Source organism: Cyprinodon tularosa, unplaced genomic scaffold (assembly GCF_016077235.1).
Source record: "Cyprinodon tularosa strain WSP-4 unplaced genomic scaffold, ASM1607723v1 ctg363, whole genome shotgun sequence".
NCBI classification, from domain to species: Eukaryota; Metazoa; Chordata; class Actinopteri; order Cyprinodontiformes; family Cyprinodontidae; genus Cyprinodon; species Cyprinodon tularosa.
In genome coordinates, this window is record NW_024039078.1 from 92629 (window position 1) to 112477 (window position 19849).

At 38.5% G+C, this 19849-nt stretch overlaps 1 protein-coding gene and 1 long non-coding RNA gene across 2 annotated transcripts in view; one reads left to right on the forward strand and one right to left on the reverse strand.

Moving 5' to 3' along the window:
• The window catches only part of LOC119790390 (AF4/FMR2 family member 2-like), a 248207-nt gene that overhangs the window by 75326 nt on the left and 153032 nt on the right, over positions 1 to 19849 (reverse strand). The window lies entirely within an intron of this gene.
• Positions 8233 to 8707, forward strand: LOC119790391. Its single transcript, XR_005281718.1, has 3 exons — positions 8233 to 8355; positions 8430 to 8576; positions 8647 to 8707. It is a non-coding gene; the product is annotated as an uncharacterized LOC119790391 (long non-coding RNA).

Below are 19849 nucleotides of genomic sequence, written 5' to 3' on the forward strand. Positions count from 1 at the left end.
CGCATGGTCGATCTTCTGAGGTCTTGGCCGTTTTCCATTCTGCATGCTGTACCTGTTTATGAGCCCAAATCTCTCGTCTGAAGCTCATCTACACAGACCATAATCTGCAGTGCAGAGTCTAACATACAGCTGTATTTTTATTTTACAGTTAGTTTCTTGGGGCCTTTTATGGCTTATTTTTAAAGTGAACTTCCTTGGTTGCAACTTCTGTTAATCTGTTAATAATCTCCATGGTAGAATAATGGATTTCAAATGAAATTTCCTTTAATGCTAGCCTGCTAAACCAGACTAAATGTGAGATTAAATGTGTAATTTAGTCTGGCCCCGATGAATGAGACATCAGAAGATTGTTGAGGAGAACCGTTGTTTTTCAAACCATGCCTGTGCCTATTGGCCAACGCTCTGACCAATGAGCGCAACTGACTGTGACGTAGTAAGCGCAACAGCAAGCTGGTGGGGGAGTATAAATAAACAGCCTGTCGGTAAATACGTTCTTCTTAAAAATTAATGAGCGTAGAGCCTCTTCCTGGTCACCTTTTAACGAAAACTCCAAGTCTAATCCTTCCAAACCTGATTCCAAAGCTGATAGAAAGGAGAACTGTTTAATAGTTGTTGCCATCTTCCTTGTTGTGGTTTCTCCAGCGTCACGCTGGGAAAAGCATGGGAAAGGAAATGATTCTTATGTCTTATTTCCACCGTTGTGTATATTAGCTGCCACATATGAATCACAATGCTATGACCGAAAAAATTTGATTGACAGATGACCGTTGATCTATGATTGGCCGAATTTAGGTGTTCAGGCTGACGTATAACTAACTGGCCTGCATAAAATAATGGGGGGGAAAAACTGATTTTAAGACATTTTCACAGAAATTCTCTAAATTTAGGGACTATATCGTCTGATAAAGAGTGCATTTATATACATGTTTTAGCCAGAATGATTTGACATTTAAATACGATTTCCCTATGACTTTAAGGTGACTTATATATACAGTATTTTATGTACAGTAAAGTTGTGGCAGGTAAACTGCGGTCAAGTAGCAGGATTTCCTCAAATTTGAGCATCAACGACAAAAGATAGCTACTTTTACTCAAAAATAATTATTTTAATACAACGTTAATTCAATAAATAACTGATGGCACCAAAGTTCGTGGATCAGAATCTACTTTTTTTAAGAAACGTACTAAATTTTGGCATTTAAATATGATTTCCCCACATCTTTAAGTAAGAGTGCTTAATTTTTACTCAAGTACAAGAAAAAAAACCATTGGATAAAACGGCTACTAAAGTACAGAGTCAGTCATCAAAACATGTGATTTACAATGAGGTTATAAAGGTTAGTTAAGTCGTGCAGATTTCTGTCTGATCCTCCTCTTCCTATAGACCCTGATAGCAGGAGCGTCTCAGGACAGTGTGTAGTGTCCACTGAGCCAAGCACTCCGCATTGTGAAGCTGTGTACCAACTAATCAGAGGAGCTGATCCAGGAGGCGGCGGTTAGACGCTGCATCCAAGACCTCTGCTCTTCCATAAAACAATGAAAAACGAGCATGGATGCATATGAAGGGGTTAAACTTTACTGGGTTTGCATGAAAAGCCAGGAGATTGTGCTGATTCCTCCAGTAAAACATTTTATCGTTGGATTCATTATAAATACGCTATATACATGCCAAAGATTTTAAAAAACACATAAAAAGTTCAGCGTATGCCAGCGTTTTAGAGGATTCTGGGACATCAGGCATTCGCTGGCTAAATCGTCAAGGTGTGACCGGGGCTTTATCTGAGAATTATTATGAGAATTTTTATTTATTTATTTATTTTTTAGTCTTACTATACTTAACCAGCTAATAAATACTACTTCTGTTTTGATTTATATGTATTTCTAAATGATTTAAACCTTGCTAACTTCTGTTCTATAAACAAATCAACCAGATAGAGAGCCGAATCAAATAACAGAGGAATGAGGAGCCATTTAATCGTCCTTCATCTCTGATGCCATTTCCTTCTCCCTCTTTCCTTCATCCAAACAATAAACTGTTGCGTGCATAAAAAGAACAGGAAACATTATTTCTGCCGTCTCTCTCTCTCCATCTCTGCTCCTCTCTCACCCTCATCTCTCTCATCTTACCCAACCTCCCCTCTTCTTTATATTCATAGGATTTTAAAACGTCTGTAATGGCCCTGGTAGATCAAAACACTCCTTCTCCCACTGTGTGTGTGCGAGCGTATGTGTGTGTTTACGCGCGTGATTAGCATACTGTGGCTCTGCTCTGATTGGCAAACTGGCAACATAGAGCCCAGCGGGGCATATTTTATTAAAAGACCACACCACATCACGCACACACACACTCACGCTTGTGCACACAGTTAGAAACAGTCACTGGTCTGTGTCAGAACCTAATGAATAACACTAAAGACCGAGCACTAGGGGCTCGCCATGTATTGTTCTGAAAAGCCAGGAGCAATAAAGATTTTTATTACCATATTTTTATGGGCTCCAGACATAAGCTGTTATGGAATACTTGGATATTTAAAAGTCGTTCTGAGCTGTTTTTTTTACGGTCCAGAAGAAAAGTTGCCTTGTAACTGACTAAGTTTGACAACCCAAGGCTCATAAGTGGAAAATGTTTTAAGTTTTACTGCATAACCATGAGGCGACTTGCCAATCGCTCACGTATGGGACTAAGACATAATTATTGATTGTGGATCATTTTTCTTGCAGTTTAACCTAAATTACATTTTATGATGTATTATGCAAAGTTAAACGATGCACAGAACAGCAGGGATGGGAGAAAATAATGTTTCCTGTATTTTCTGTCCGTTTAGAGACCACATAAACGATAGCGTGTACCTCCTGAACCGGCGGCTCCCGCTTGGGCAGGGGAAATATTACATTGAGAAGTAATAAAAGAAACTTGTGCCAGGAGTAAATCGCTTCAAGTGTTAAATTTACAGCCACCCGGAGCAGAACTCTGTATATCACTGTGAGACATGGAAGACGGTTGTCTGTGGAGGCAGTTTACAGGCCTCCTAAAGGGAGTCCTGGCGTAAGCATTCAACCCGGCTTTCACTTCAAATCTGTGCTTTTCCCTGCGTTTCCGTGGCAACAGTCTACCTGTTTTATCGTCTTCGTCTACCTTACGTTTAAAAAAAAATCCAATCCATTGAAAAAACTTTAACTTTTTATTTATTTATCTCATAATAAAAAAATAAAATCATATGAAAAAAATGTATTAAACTGAAATCACCACAACTGGCTTATATACTACCAAACAAGATACTAACCGTGTTTCAATACAAATGTAATGCTAATTTTGAGCTAATCTTTTGAAATAAATAACAATAATAAAAATAATAATAAACAAAGCTATTATGTGTTTTCTTCTTCTTGTAAGGTTTTATGGTGGTTGGTGAAGTAATTAAAGTACATTACCGCCACCAACTGATAAGGAGTTAAACAAGGAAACAGGAAACAAGACCAACCCTCAGAATTAATAAATAAATAAAAATAAAATAAATTAATAATGTTTTTCTGAACTGATTAATTAACCCCAAATAATAAATACTTAATCAAAAATAAATATGGATCCAGGCTCAAAATGAGCTCCTTGATATGCGCTTCAGAATGGCTTTGTCTCCATTTAAACCCAGGTTTAAAGCCTTGCAGGGCAGCATAAAGCCCACTGCCAACATTAAGACAGAAAAAAGAAAAATAAGAAACTGTCAATTCAGGTGTTTTACTAATAAACTGAGTCATTAAATTGTCTATATACCAAACTGAAAGATTGTTATTCTCTACTTCAAAAACTATGTAGATTTTGAAATGGAAAATCTTTCTATTTTTTTTAGATTTCTTTTATTTAAAAATTCAATACATAACATGGATGCATAAACACTTGCATTGTATTTCAGTGTTAAATGCTGATTAAAGCAACGGATTCTAATTAAAAATGTGTCCGGACCTTTACTGGTTGTTTATTTTCTTTATTCGGACCCCGCTGATTTTTAATTGGTTACCCCTGATCAAAACAAAAAGAAAATAAAAAAATAAGCAAAACAAAAGGCTTACCAGATATTTGATTTCATGACATGTAATCTATAATGTTTGTTTTTTTTACTGTATTTAACAGTACATTGTACTTTTTAAACAATTTACTGTTTTAGATAAATAAATGTTGCATTTATCTATTTTATGCAGTACATATTAGATATTTTTGCCCTCCCTAAACCTCAGATCACATCACAATGATTGCGAAAATCATCTCACCTACTTGGTGTCTCGTGACCCGTTGGGGTTCCTCTCCCCTACTTTGAGAACCCCTGATGTCGAAATAATGACATCGACCTTAAATAAATCCTCTTACTTGATTTCTACCAGAAAGTTCAACAAGCATTGTCACCTTAACTATTTTCTTGCAGCAGTTGTTAGAATGATACAAACTTTTTTGCCTTTCTTGAAAAGCATTTGTTTTTTTTCTGGATAAGAAAAATGTTTCACGTCATACTTATCACTGATAAAAAGTGAATTGTCCAAGCTAATATTCTTTTCAGAGACATATTATCTTCCTGCAATTTAATATGAATAATATTTTTGGTGTTTTTATCATATCTTTACCGAAGGATTGTTAGAGCTGTGGAGGTTGCTGTTCCTGCATGTAACCCTTATTTTAGATGTTAAATGGAGCCTAGGCGGAAGTTCAAATGAATAAACTGATTACTCGCCTTCATCTGCCTACGACACAGCCAACCAGCTTTGAACCACATCTCCACGAAAGCCAATCAGAATCCAAAGTTCATCTTAAAAAGCCTCCAGTCCGCAACTCGTCTGCTACCTAGTGCACAGGCGATGGATGCGCTGTGTCTTCATTCAGATGACCCATTTTCAACCCACCTCCAGCCCCTCCTTCACCAATGTAGCTAAAACTTCATTAGGGTGTCATTTCTCCCGGACAATTACTGCGTTCTGCCTCTCATTTCAACTGGTCTGGCAGAAGACCGCCATGTTGAGCCTGGTTCTGCCAGAGGTTTCTTCCCAATGGGGAGTTTTTTCTCTCCACTGTCGCTTCATGCTTGCTCATCATGGACAGGTTCTCTCAACCTGTGTTATCCAAACTGGACTTCCATCTTCCAGGTCCCTGAGTGAAGCTCTAGTATCAGCTCACGCAGTCCATTGGATCTCCCCATAAAGCTCAGCAGACCGTCTCGCTAACCAGCAGTCTACCGACTGACCAACTTCATCTATCTGCACTCCACCAGTTTCAGGCCTGGGGGGGAAACAGCCCTGTTCTTTACTGCTGTTCATGCATATCTATCAAAATTCAGTGCTAAGTTTCCTGCCGAAGTCTGAGCGCCAAAGACCAATAATTGTATCAATAAATATCTTCTAATTGTGTTTTCTCTCTGTGTGAGTTTTTCAGATTATTTTTGCCATGATAATTTCTGAGCTGTAGTACAAGAAGCTGACCAGCTTTCTCTCTGCCCCCTCAAGTCCTTCTATTCAGATGCTGACTATGCCAGCAGTAAACTGTAAATTTGAGTCTGGACTGTGTGGACCCCTGACATCAGCTACATGGCACTGCTGGCACACTAAAACCTCCTAAATCACTCTAGCAGATGAGGTGGGAAGCAGCTGTGAAAGTCTACAGATTGACTGCCGGGACCAGCGGCCAACGTTCACAGAGGGAAGCTGCGCTGCCGATCGCTCACGCTCTGCTCCTCTTTAACTGTCTGCATCACATCCACTGAATTAAAACAAAATTTCTCCCTGGGAAACCGTTAAAAACTGTCACACAGGAACGGTGAGAGAGGATTTGTTTAAGACCGGGATGGCGGGTCTCTGAGGGGCAGTAATGCGCACTGTGGGCCTGTTACAGTGACAGCAGAGATCAATGCTGATCATTGCAGCTTATCCGGTAAACACAGCCGTAGTGTTAATCTCAGGGGTAAACAGCTCATTTTCCTGCCTGCTATAAAACCTCGTCTTGAAATAACCAACGGCTCCACGGCCACAGTAATTGTGTAAAAACCATAATGAGTGCTTCCATTTTTGAACAATAAAGGGTTATATGAAAAAAGAAAGCGTGATGCAGGACATCCATCAGCACACATCAGAGCTCTGACGGCGCAGCTTATGCTGCCATAAAACCTGACTGGGCCAGGCTGACGGGAGACCTCTTTTTTTTACCCTGGTTGTCTTTAAGTATATTTCTCCCTAAGCACCATCTCCTCAGCATTACTGCAGCTACTCCATGGTAGTTTGATTCATGGCCCTGGACTCTTCTGTTCTTAAAAATACGACTTTATGAGCGTTTTATCATCAGCGTAAAAGCTCAATCACTCCGCCGGCCTCTCCACAGAAGCAATTAGCTGTGCTTTGAAAATCAAAAGTCTTAAAAAGCTTTTATTATTAATCCACAGAGGAGGCCTGAATTTGACTAGACTGATAAAAGCGTAACCGCATTCCAGAGGATGCACAAACACGGAGCCTGTAAATGTAGGGGAGCTTGGTGAAGTGAAAGGTGGCGTCACAAGTGCATTTATTGGTGCGTGTCGTGGTCGTGAGTTGACAGGCAGCCGGAGGAAAAGAGAGGCCTGATGGGTATTATGCAAATGAGGCCAGCTGTTTGGTGCATTGGCACACTGCTCATAACGCTCCCTGCTTGTGCTGGAAGTAAGGAAATTTTTTATTTCCCCTGTCAACACTTTCCCGAACCCCTCTCTTTATTTCCTCAGAGAAGGCATTTTTGTTTGTGCTCTATATACATTTCTGCCAGCATTTTGCCCTCCTACCTCCATTTAAGCAAAAGCTGTTTCCCTTTTTTTCTTTTTTAAGGATTTCTTCCTCATTCTTTTTTCTCTTTTTCAGTCGCACATGTTTCTAATCACTAAAAGAACTGTAATTCCAGACAAAAAAAAGGAACCATCTAGTCCTACATTAAAATATAAACGCCTCTTTGGTAAATCATGAGATAACTACAGAAGCTGGACTCAGATTTAATAGCTCACCCAACTGGGATTCCTATGACATAGGGGAGACCTGGAAAACCATTAGGGAATGAGTAACAGTGACGCCAAGACAAATTCTTCCCAATACTTTCACTATGGCAGATAGCAAGTTGTTGTGCTTTTTTTTGCTTGTATTTTTAACAACAACCATGCAAAAATCCAATAAATCAAGTGAGGTTCACTTTATGGGATCGGTCATACACAGTCACTAAATGGATGGACGATCTGACAGCATTCCCTATGGTTAATCAACCCAACGTCTAAACATAGCAAACTGAAAAATAAAGAGAAAAAGAGGACGATCTGAAGTTCTACCTAGCTACAGCTAGGCTTGAAAACAACAATATAACAGGCCTGGGTGGTTGTCAATGGAGGAATTTTACTTAATTCAATTCTGTTTATTCATAAAATGCCAAATCCCAAAACATGTTTTCTCAAGGCTCTTTACAGAGACAATTCAACCAGACAATAGTCAGATTGTTCAGAAGTTTCTATTAAGGAAAACCTGATCACATCTCGTCATTGATTGGCAAGATACAGTATGCTTCTCCCGCATGAGCATGTGATGACAGTAGATATTTATTTGCATTTTGTTGACAATCCCTCATACCGATTATGTCTCCAGTGAAAAACTCCCCTTTAAGAGGATGAAACCTCCACCAGGACCAGGCCCAGTGTGAGCGGCCTTCTGCTGAAGCCGACTGGGGTTCAAGGAGACAGAAGAAGACAAAGAAAAACAAGCAGAGATACAAAAGGTAAATGTCAACCAGCTCCATAGGTGGCCATGTCCAGGAAACACACGGCCAACCAGATGAGCTCCGAGCCATTTTCCATGTCAAAGGATAAAAGACTTACTGTGACTAACATACAGTTAGTCCTGTTTCTCTTACTGTGACTAACATACAGTTAGTCCTGTTTCTCTTACTGTGACTAACATACAGTTAGTCACAGTAAGAGAAACAGGACTACACTGAAAAAATAGGCAAAGCTCCAACATCTATAAACAAAGGTGATGATGGCAAGGGCATAGCTAAAACTTCTCTCCAGGATGGGGTCACATCAAACAAGAACAGACCAGATAAACTACGATGCTGATAAAAATCAGAGAGAGCATAAAGTTAAGGGTGGAATTTAACAAATAATAAATAATTGGAGAATAAAGGGAGAATGAATCAGAATGATGAAACGTGGTCCTTATGTCCTCCATGTCATACTGCAGGTCTGGTGTCTGTCTCTCTCTCTTCTCTGCAGGGTGTGATGGGCAGGTGCAGCTCATCTCGGTTAATTTTGGAGCCTACTTAAGGAGCTGGGACCAGGAGGAGGGCGTCAGTTCTTTCTCGCTACCAGCGTGGTATATGACCGACCAGTTTTCTAGATTCGTGTTCAAACCTGATCTAATCCTGTCTCTCTGTTTTTCCCTCCTAGCCACCAACCAAGCCAGTTTGCCACAGCCCTCCTCCAGGAGCCCACCTGCCTGTCCACCCTCCTACAAACCATCACCTGAGGAATGCAGAGTCAGTTGCTCCTGGACCCTGGACACATCCTTCCTAGCTCAAGACAACCTCAAGCCCCGTGAGTTCAGCATCCTCCACCTTCCCTCCACCTCAGATCAGTTGTTCACCATCACCCATCTTTTCCCTAGGCTGTACCAGGAAGATCCTGCCAGACTCCATTTTCTGTTCCTTGTTTCAATAAACTTTTCCTTAAACTGATCTAACTGTCTCCGTGGTTGCCCTGATTCAGAGTCGTTCTTCTCTCACCATGACACTCCAGCACTCTAAGCCTACAGCAGCATAACTTTTGAGATAACTCAGGATAACTTGAATATTATCCCCTTTTTAAAAAAAACTTTTTCGTATTTATTTTCTTTTAAATTTGCATTAATTGCTTGTACTCTTTTTTCTTTTTTGAGAAATTTCGTTGCACCCCTGTGGAGCAATGACAAATAAAGAATTCTGATTCTTATATTATAGATGAGGTATGAGGAAGGTAGAAACAACTACATCTTGACAGCAGGCTTGCATGCCTGGATTACCTCACAAAACCATAATCCATATGAACCAAGGGCAATATTTTATCCCCTACCTAAACATGTTTGATGATCGCTTCTGACCAGTCACCTTGTTTTATTGGTTTAACCACAGCTGCTGTAGTATTTTTTTTTCTGGCAGTGGCAATAAATAAAACGCAAGAGAAAGCAAGGAAGCTACAGTAGTTTCTCTGCAGAGAACAGAGTTTCCCCGGCTACGCTGTTATCTTCCTAACCAGACAACATAACGTGGAAAGTAAATTATCCCAATAATTCAAGTGGCACTACATTAAATAATTTCCTCAAAAAAGAACCAGTAGATATTGTGGCTGTGTGTTTGTGTCACTGTTGAGAGAGATGTTCAAGAAGAACTTATGTTAAACTTAGTTGATATTCTATTGCCTTTTTACGTAAACTTATGTATAGAAAAACCACGATCATTGCTTTTTTCTTTTATATCACAGCAATTGCATCATGATAAACCATTTAGTTTTAGTAAATGAAAAATATTACTCAAGGGTAGCATATAGGGTGGCCAGATGTCCGGCTTTAGGGCGGACAGTCCGGATTTTCATTGCACTGTCCGGCGTCCGGCGCCGCATCCAGCCGGACGTGTATTTGCCCTCCTTTACCCACAGATTCCACATACTCCGTCAGCGCTCCGCTCCGCTCAAGTACGTCGTGCGGAGTACTTGTCTGTCATGTAAATCAATGAGAGCTGTTCCACATCCTCCACTACTCCTCCGCACGTCTCTGTCCACGTACGTCTTCTCCGTCCTTCACCGTCAAAATATGGAACTGAGCTCTTTTTGGCTCCGCTCCCGTCAGTCCAGATCAAGACCCGCAATTGCAATCGCACCAAACAGGATAAAGAATGTAGAGAGGACCCGGTTTGTCAAATTAAATTATAGTAAAAACAGGTCGGTTACTAGAAATTAGAGCATAGTTCGTATATATTCCCAAAATTAAGAGCAATTAAATAAATAACTGGATGCAGAGTATTGGTGCTTCAACAGACCAAAAAATTCTTATTGCAGGAATGGATGAAGAGATGATGAGTTTGGAAGCGGAGAACAAACATAGTTCATACAAACTATGGATGATCCTGTTTATTCCTGTTACAAAAATCCACAACAGAAAGAAAATATTTGGGCAGAAACTGAACATCTGCTGGATGATGATGGGGATTTTTTTTAATATGTCATATTAAATTAAACGTTCACAGGGTTTATACCGGAATGAGGAACTCTAATTTAATGCTCTTTTAATGCTATTAGAAATAATTTTAATGTCATCAACAAGTATCATGTACACAAGTTATTAGTATACATGAAATAAGGAGCTGTAAGCACAGTTCCATGACTCAAGTTAGTGTATATATATCTATATATATATCTATATATCTATATATATAGATATATATATAGATAGATAGATAACATGGTGAAATCATCTTTACTCTCGACAGGCTGCAGCCATGTCACGAATTCCTCTTTTCCAGCCACTTTTTGACATTTGTATTGTCCTATTCTCTAGCTCTCTCTCCGCCTCAAGCTTATTTTCCAAACAACTGCTTTATGATCAATTGCAGCAGTTCTGCTCAAATTAATCGTGTCAAAAAATAGTCACTTTTTAAACACCACAATGTATTAAATAAATACAAATGCTGGGCACCAATTCTTTTTTTACATCTCTTTAATATTTTGTTCTATTCAACTACACAAGCTTCATCTTTAAACTACTAAGAATTGTACTATAAATGTGACTTTACCCGATTCTTATGTACACCGTAGTAATTTATTGATATGCCGCACAATGTCCTCCTTTTTGGTGCTATAGAAATGACCACCCTAGTAGCATACCATAGGAGTCAATGAAATAGCCTAGCACCTATATTAGCTAATGAGAAAAAAAAGAGCAGCTCATTATGCATTTGCTTGTTAGGAATCTTATGTTGAAGAAGTAGCTAACTTTGTTCCTTTGTAGTTTAAAGCAGTGTGGTGCTGTGTGGGTTTAAGTACTAAACACAGATGTATTGTTTCTGAATTTATAAAGGCCTTGATGGTAAGAAAGCAGCTTCAAAATATTGCCTAAACTAAGCAAGGTGTCTAATGACCACTTAGATAGGCGGGAAATGAAGCTACATGCTAAAAAGCTTAGGCCTTAGGTTATTTGCTGTCATAAATACCTGTTGTTAACCACAGCAGAAGGATTTAAGTGGAATGACTTGACAAGAATTTCCCAATAAATCAGCACACCTGCTGTTGAAATAAACTGTTTCAGGGACGCTAAATGCTACGCATAAATATGCGAGTGAGCAAATTGCATCATTTGGCACCTTTTAGGTAATCCTGTTTTTCCTCATGTTTCTGTGGCAGCCTCACCAAAGCTGGCAATTAACTCTGGAACCTGAATTCAAACACAATACTAAAGCACGGCCTTTTTCTCCCATTTCATTTATTCTGAATAAAACATACATTAGCTTAAAGATTAGTTTTCTTTCTCCTTAACGTCTGGATCAGAATTTAGAAAACTTTGCAGAAAAGCTCCCACACTTTGAATCAAAAAACTGTTTTATAATCTGTATGAATACAAGAAAAAGAGAAATGCTGGCTAAATGTTGAGAATTTAAAACACTCATTTTTGCTGATTAAGTTCAAATGTTTACATACAGTAAGGGCCGGATTTATCAAGATCCAATTTTGCGTGCAGTAATTTGCGCTCGCAAACTGGAATTTTGCGCGAGGGGCTGAACCATGGTTTGCGGGTGATTTAACAAGAGCGATTGCGTAACTGGTGGCAGGTGCAAAACTGTTGGAGACGCCCTACAACATTTTTTGAGGTAAAGAAGCAGAAATACACCCGTTCTGGCATCTTCACAGCCCGACATCCAGTGTTATTAAGGTGTATATTACTGCTTTCCTTTCATCCAGCCCGTGTGTTAAATAAAGGCTGGATCTTTTCATTCAAAAAAGGCATACATGAATGCTTTCCCTGATGATTCGGTTAGCGTTACCCTCCCAGTGATTACTGACTGAAGGTCTTAGTCTACCCTGCTTCTTATTTACCGCTACATTAGCGGCACGGCGCCGCGTGTTCCCACACACACGGCTGACAGAAAGCACCACAACACGGCTGCAAATCAGGGTGAAATTACATCAGCCCCTTACTTTGAACTACATGGAAATCAAACTTGTCACAGCACTGCTGGAAATGTCACCTGTCACCTCCATGTTTACCTTCTTGCTCGATTGCTGGCAGGGTTTAACAAATATACATGCATATCCGTTCGACTTGAGTGTTGTTTACCTGAATGTGAATGCGATGAATAGTGTTAGCAACTGAATGCAGCATTGTGAAAGAGACGGCTTAGCTAAAATGTTAGGGTGAAGATTTACTGCTATTTTGATTATTTTTTCCCCTCTCTCAGATGAAAAGGGTTTTTTATTCATAACTTTAGCCTCTTTTATGAAAAAGCAAGTATTTAAGAAACAATTCTATGGAGAGAATTTGGCTGCATTATTGTAGCAAGCAAAAAAAAACATGTTTTTTAAATACAAATTGAAAAAATTCAATACAGAAATAAAACTTTGAAAAACTTCTTAATTAAACAAAAAAAAAACCCTTTCAGAGTAACTTTACTGCTTTCTCACATTTTATTTTTGCATAAATGAAAAAAATATCCAGATTAATTCTATTTAAACTGTTTTTTCTTTTTTATACAGATTTGATATTTACAAATGTACTTTTTTTCTTCAAATTTCTATTTTGCAGGTTTAGGTATTGCTTTCTTATCAAATTCTGCTTTATAGATCAAAATTTCTTCACTTCAAGCCCAGTACAAACCTTTGCTTATTAACCAATAACCCCTTGATGCCCATACTGTAGATGCCAATATGCAACAAACCCTTTGCATTACGTACACAGCAAAGATAGCATGTGCCTTCCACCAGTGCCAGTTGTTAAAAATTTGGTGTAGACCTAGGAACCTTTGGCAGGAAGTTGTAGCAGACACAAGAGCTTGCCAAAGGTTCCTAGGTCCACACCGAATTTGTAACAACTGGCACTGGGGGAAAGCACATACTATCTTTGCTTTTTACGGTCTATGTTATCATTGACCATTATAAATGTTGTCACAAATTTGTAATATACATACATTTCTTTTTTTTTTACAATAAGAAAGTTTAAAAAAAAAATTTATTTGGCAACTACTTAAAGTCGTAGGGAAACGGCTGTTCCAACTGTTCCATTTTCGAATTCTTCTGAATTCCGAGTGAATAAAGTGAATGTGATTGGTTGTTTATCAAGAGGCGGGATTGTTGTGGCGGAAGGTTTGCAAGCAAGTTTGGTTGTGGCCGCTTTCTCGGAAGCACAACCAGTTAGCAACTTAGTGCTAGTAGGTTCCCAATGGGAAATTCCATTGGGACCAAGTAGCACTAAGTTGGTGACTTAGAAACGACACTGTCAAGGAACGCTATGGACAGAGGAAACATGCAAGAGGAGGAGAGTTTAGTGTCGGAGGTCGTGGATGAGTCTCCTCCATCATCCATTTTTTATTTAGAGGAGGAAAGTGGGGTTGAAGATGTTGTGGAAGAGGACGCCAGGGCGGCAGAAGCTTGTTTTGGTGTAGAAGGCTTACAGCCGTACATGTTTGAGCCCTTGCCTCTCAACGCTGCCAGTTCTGTTAGCTCTACGCCTGCTGAAGACACAGACGTCCATCCCTGTGAACACCGGGGTGGAACTCAATGGGAAAGGAAATTATTATATTATTAAGAGGAGGAGAGTTTTGTGTCGGAGGTCGTGGATGAGTCTCCTCCATCATATATTTTTTATATATGCATCAGCATCCCAAGTTCATCTCAAAAAGCCTCCGATCCACAAATCGTCTGCTACCTAGTGCGCAGGCAGTGTTTGCTCTGTGTGACTTCTTTCAGATGACCCCATTTCAACCCACATCCAGCCCCTCCTCCACCATCGTAACTAAAACTTCATCTATCTCCACTCCACCACCAGTTTCCGGCCTGGGGGGAAACAGCCCTGCTCTTTACTCCTGTTCATGCATATCTATCAAAATTCAGTGCTAAGTTTCCTGCCGAGGTCTGAGTGCCAAAGACTAAGTAATTGTATCAATAAATTTTTTCTAATTGTCTTTTCGCTCCATGTGAGTTTTTCGTATTGAAAAGTCTCTAAATATAGAGAGAAAGTTGGTGAGTTGGGAAACTGATGCCCAGCTGTGGCTCCAGCTGCAGAAATGGTGTTCTTCTTTAGTTAGCATAATTAGCCTCCATTGCACAGTGATCTAATGCTGCTTATTTGAAATCATCATAGATCAGACCCTCTGTAATATGTGTTCACTCCCAGTTTTCCCTCATGCACTCATCCTCACCTTATTTTCTATCATTTATGACCACTCCTAGTGACCACATTACTGCCCATACCTTTTAATTAGTTCTCTTCGATTTCTTTTTATCATTTTTTTTACTCCTTTCCAAAAACCCCTTTAATCCGAATCATCTTTAATACCTTTATATCACACTCATCCTCCTTATCCACCCTTAAACCCCCCTCACTATCCTCCTAATTCCTCTTTATAGTATCTTACTCTGTCTATTCTCATCCACCTTGCACCTCTATCCCACTGTTCAAGTCATTTTCATCCCCCTCATTCTTTAAAGTGTATTTGCTCATCACCTCCCGCCAAAGCGCAGACGTTTTGCGTGTGATTGACAGGTTGAGTCATGGGAGTTGGAGACAAATTGGGAAGAGAGCGAAAAAGACATTGCACGACAATGGTCCTTTTCCAGGACCTGGTTTAGCTGTAAGGCTTGGCTAACTGCATGTAGCGAGGCTAATGCTTTATTCTGCTTTCCCTGCCTCCTTTTTCAAACATCAGGATCTGACCCAGCATGGATAAAGACAGCTAGGACTCATTTTAGTAAAGGCAAAGAAGAATGAACAATCTGGGATTCACATAGAATATATATTAGTGTACTTTTTGTTGATATTTGTCAATTTGCATAATTGCTCTTAAATAAAAAATTTTTTTAGAAAATAAATAGGTTTTATATATTAAAAAAAGATAAAGCTGACTAATAGCTTCTCTATTATTTAACTGGTACATTTATTTGTTTAGGTTTGTGAAACACTATTGAAGCATAAAACAAAGATTTATCTTCACAAAGCCTCAGAAGGGCAAGATTAATGTACAAAAAGTAAACCTGTACATGAAATTATGTTTTGTTTTTTATAAAGTGTTTTCTAATGTTTTTTGTTGTCGGCATTCATATACATATAGTGGTGCGATAATTTAGTGTACATTTGATTGGTTTTTGGTATACGTCTATTTTGGATTTATAGCGCCCCACACACAACCCCCCCACCCCCACCCCGGATAAAACACCAGCTGCCAATATGTGGATTAAATGTAAAGCGTACAGTCATATAAATAATCTTCATAGCCTACATTCATATCCACATTACATGGATATGTCTAGTGACCAGGCTTGGTTGAATCCTTGAAGCTGCAGGCAAAAGTGTTAGAAGACTTAATTTCGCCTAGCCTCGGATAAGCTTCACATGCTCACTGTGGCCATCTAGTGGTGATTAAATAAACTAATTCTAGAAAGGAAACAAACACATTAGCGTGTTGTTAATTTTATTGGTAGTCTATGTAAAAAAAAAGGTTGCAATAGAAAAAAAGATGTAACAACACAGCAGTGCTTTTGTAACAGTGTCTCATTTTAATAAACACCTTACTATCAGACATGAAAGTGCTCCTGCACTGAAAAAATAATGCAACCGCTTTTGGCATTTACTTAAGCATATTTAGTTACTTTAAAATAATCGTTTTATGTCCTACCCTGCTAAAATGAAAAAAATTGTTAAAGTAACTATGTTTAAGTAAATGCCAAAAACGGTTGCATTGTTTTTCTTCAGTGTGAACATGGAAAAACTTCCTGTTCTTGACATCCCCATCATTAGATTAATGCCTGAGTTCCAGTCCATAGGAAGAAAACTTTACTCAAACCTCACTGTAAAACGTTTATTTATTGGGTCTAGTTATTGTCAGTAGGCACTTGTTTTTTCAGGCATTCACTCGCAGACCGGATGAGTCTGACTCCTCATGACTGATTCACAAATTCCCCCTTCCAGAGGATTGCCTCCCATTAATGCTGCTATGCACATGTTAACTAAGCTGACTACACAGAGGAAACAACACAGCAAAGAACAAACAAAGAATAACATCACATTGATGGCAGTCTTTATCCATTAGGAACATCAAAATGCAAAAAACTATAATTCTAATTTTTTTCAAAGACTTTTCAGGGCCTCAAAACAATGTTTAAAATTCACAAACTTTCAGGGATTGAGGGCTATATTTCAATCTTGTTTTCAACATCTTTAGTTGCATGTCTTCGTTCTGAATGGAAATTCCTACGTTAGAATAACTAACAGATTTTATAGAGGAATCGTTCACTGGAAGCCATGAGATCTGCTGCTTTGATTGTTGGCGTCTGATTTTTCCCTCTGAAAACGGAGAATTTAAGGCTTCTGTTACTTTTAGGAAACAGTCAATAGTGTTATCAGTCTGACCTCCACTCTTGCACTATAAGACGACCCACACACACACACACACACAAAGAACCCTAATCAATAAAGCTTCCACAGCAGTTTGAGGTCTTATTGCAAACGCTCGGTTGCACAAAAAGAACACTAAACAGGAGAACGTACCGAGTACCATCAACCCATTTGTAGGACCTGACTCAATTAGAGGACATTACACGAAAAAAAAGGACAGATTTGGACTCGTGTTTCAGGACCACTACAGTTGCAGCTGCTTCCCTAACTTAATCTTTGCATCTCTAACAAGATATGGTGTTGTTAAAGGGCATTTTCACAATTAAAGTCACTCAGCTTTTCCTTTTTGGTTACACTTCAGTTTTCAGAGCACCGAAAACAAATATACTCATCAGAAAAGAAAAAAAAAAACACCTATAAAAGATTATGTTTTTTTAATATTTAAGAAAGAAGCTTATCCAAATTAACTGTCCCAGTGTGGGGAAGTAAATGCTCCCTAAACCTTTTGATTAGTTGTGTCATTATCTGACAGCTGTCAGCAAGTCTTTAACAGAATCTGTATAAATCTAAACTGATATCAAACATATTTTTATTCACCTTTCCCTTTGTTAAGGATTATTTTGAACAAATAGAGTCTGCTTCTCTTGTATAGCTGTATAGATTTCAGTAGACACAGGTCCGTGGCATCAGTTAATGCATCACTGTGGTGAAATTATGTTAATTTCTCACCTGCGAAATGTTTTACATTCGGTTTAACACTTTGAGCCTGACGGTCATTTAAAATGGGAACTTAAGCACTTCTGATAGAAAAAATCCTTCCTGCAACAAACCTATGGATTATTTATTGTAAAACGGACGGATCTTATTGATCAAATTAATTGTTAACCAGAATTTTTCTTTAAATCTTGAGTTTTCTTTTTATATCAAGAGGATTTTTTTTATTAACACGAAAGGATAAATGTTTTTGTCTTTTCAATATGCTTGGTATAAAACAATAAAAATCCATCAGCATTAAATACTGATTGAATGAACATAAAAGGTGTTTTCTAACAAATCATTACACATATTTATAAACAGGAACCTATTGGGTCACTTAATGAAACGAATATGAACAAATTATGTGAAACACTTATGATTTCCAATGAACAGAGATTTAAATCTAACATTAACGGAGGGGGTATGTCGCTCTGATATACTGTCAGACTATTTCAATAAATTGGATGCTAGAAATAAAAGTACCTGTCCTGTATTTAGTGGGAAAGGAACACACTTTTTCCCGTATTACTGTGAGAGTAAAAAAATAGTAAAAACTAATGGAAAATGAAGAACAAGGGCACGTTAGATAAAAAAGTTACGGTAAACTTGTTCCTGAGCCATGTCCTGCGTTTTGACCAATGAGCTGACAACATACATAAGAATACCCTCATCCTCATTATTTTTTTTTTTCTGTTTTACAACTGTAGCCTACAGTCATTGCATTTAAGGCACAAACATGTTTAAAAGTTTGCACAAGTTTGCTGTTGCACCAAACGTGCACTATTTATTTATTGTTTTATATTCATTTTTAACAGTTTGACTGTAAATGTTTATGTTTTAAGATACTTATGTTCTTCAGCAAAGTTTGTTATTTTGTATTAAAGTGAATTGCTGGATAATAATTTGTTTTCCATTTGTTCATGTCACTCATAAATATGCATCTAATTCTATGCAGATTTCAGTCAAATTGGGCTAAAAAAAAAAAAGAAAAAAAAAAAAACACCACACCAGGAGGGGAAAACGCAATCGGGTCAGTTGGCACGCACATGAGGTGTCCCTTTCTTTTTCTTGCCGTTGGCAACCCTAATGCTAACTGTTTTGTAGCTGTGTTTTTTTTAGCCTAATCCACCAATCAGTGCTGGGTGAGATTTCGGCTCTGTTCGAAAACCTAGGACGCATCCTTAGAAGACCGGATTCGAAGGCCGATTACGTCATTGCGCGGCGCCGAGGTCTGGTCGGATTCCAAGAGTCCTCGTTATGCGGCCTTAAAATGCGTCCTTCTTTTTGCCCGATTTGAAGGACGGGTCTGATGTATCCTCGGTATTCTTGGATATCCCAGGATTCATTGCGAGACCAAGCAAGCTGTGATCAGAGGAAAGGTTACTTGGCGCCGAACAGTGGTGAAAATTGGAAGTTCAGTTTAATATAATCCAGTCTGTGAATAGTTCCGTCTGAGATGAATGAAAATAGTTGTTTTAATGGTTATAGAGTCAGATATGTGGCGGTAATGTTTGGTTTATCTAAAGGTTTTAATCAGTTACTGTAAAAATGGGTTTGGCTGGAATTTATGGACAGATTCTAATATATCTGCAGGGTGGGGACTATAAATCCGATAGGATTTTTATCTTTTTATTGCTATTTTGCACAATATGCATAACTTCGTATTTTTTGTTGTTGAATATTAGAGATTTTGCAGATATATCTTTTATAAATACATTGTTTAGATTTACTTATATATTTCTACTCCTTTTATAGAATAGAATAGAAAATCCCTTTATTGTCCCACAATGGGAAAATTTACAGCAGCAGAAAGATTATTGAAAATGGTCACACAAATGAGGACCTTAGAGAAATGTATGAGAATAACATAACAGGGAAGAGTTAAAATATAAACAATACAATACTGTAAAGTGTTTTAACAATATAAAACTGGAGAATTAATAACCAATATGCAGCTATGGACATTTTTACAGTAATGGATATTTGAAAATAGCAGCAACATCAGAGATGTGCAGAAAGACAGCAGCAGGTTATTTAACTGGCTAAGGTTTCTATCATTACATTTGATTTTATTTGTTCCTGCTCCCGGTGGTTGGAACCTTTATTCCACTCTGGATTCTTGTGAGTGTAGTCTTTGTTCACTTCACAATAAAAAAAGAAATAAATAAACAGTTTTGAAAACTTCTGTATTCATCTTTTCCTGCTTTGTGTGTCAACGTTCACGGTTGCTAAGCAACAGCGCATACTGCGGTAAAACCCGCCGAAAGGTAGACCTGGTTGAATTCACAGCCAAAACTCTTCCAATCTCCTTATTTTCAAGAACTTCGAAGGATCCAGTCTAGGTAGACCGCGTCCTTGGAGGACCCGTCCTAGGTTTTCGAACAGAGCCTTCGTGCTGTTAGCAGGTGGTTCTGGTTGCTTTCATTGGCTCAATTAAATGCATTAAAACACAAAATGCTTCCCCTTCTCCATGCTAATTGCT